This window comes from Orbicella faveolata, unplaced genomic scaffold, assembly GCF_042242905.1.
Source record: "Orbicella faveolata isolate gen_17 unplaced genomic scaffold, um_ofav_v1 contig_2, whole genome shotgun sequence".
In the NCBI taxonomy this organism is placed as follows: Eukaryota; Metazoa; Cnidaria; class Anthozoa; order Scleractinia; family Merulinidae; genus Orbicella; species Orbicella faveolata.
In genome coordinates this window covers 1,145,539-1,146,434 of record NW_028301547.1, presented here as the reverse complement: position 1 = coordinate 1,146,434, position 896 = coordinate 1,145,539, and positions in this window count along the sequence as shown.

The window sequence follows — 896 nt, the reverse complement described above, 5'->3', positions numbered from 1 at the left end:
GCACGCGAGGATCGAATTTCAGCTCTTTGAACTTGCTATTGACATCTCGACAGTTTTCTTTGTTCCACTGACAATTATATAACCATATCGGAACAATAGCAAATGATCGACCGATATTTTTACGAGTTATCAACAAAACAACAGTGTATTAACGTCTTGGAAACTCCAGATATAGCCATGTAGGAAATCTAGCATTGCATGCTAAGATTCACAATGGCTATTGTTTCGTGTTGCGATGACAAGGCGGTGAAACAGGAGTAAACACGCGATCTTGTTGACGGTTCGCTTTGGAAGGAGTCTGGGTGCTAACTGGCTACAGATCAAAACAAGGATTGAGAAGCTTTCGACAAATTTTCTTTAATAAGCTTAATACATGGACTATTATTAGGCGAAGGACCAGAGTCATCAGATTGACGGTATTTTGAAAAAATGTCAAGGCATGTGCAGCCCTAACCTTGGCCACGGACTTTGGACCGCTATAGTCCAATTTACTACTGTTGCGTGACGGGGAGAATTCAAAACAATTGCCTCGCATTTTGTTTTCAAGATCGTTTCAGAAGATAACATTTCCTTTAATTAAGTACGAGTTTCGTCGTAAAATTTGAGTCTGAACTGCTAGTGCTAATAGGTATTCGATATTTGTCTTGTCACACACTACTGATTGTCACGCACGCCTGATTTTGTACGCATAACTTTCCATCGCCCAAAACCTTCTTTCAATTCTCTTTCCATTGTTTAGCGTTTATCAAACAAACAGTGGGATGTCAAAGGGCCTCAGCTCTCCGGGTCTAAAATAAACGTACCTCGGGCAGCGAAGGCTTCGACTTGGAATCAGTGCTGCGAAACGAAATTCACAAACTGGCTCCGCAGCGAAAGAAAAAAAAACACATCAAGTT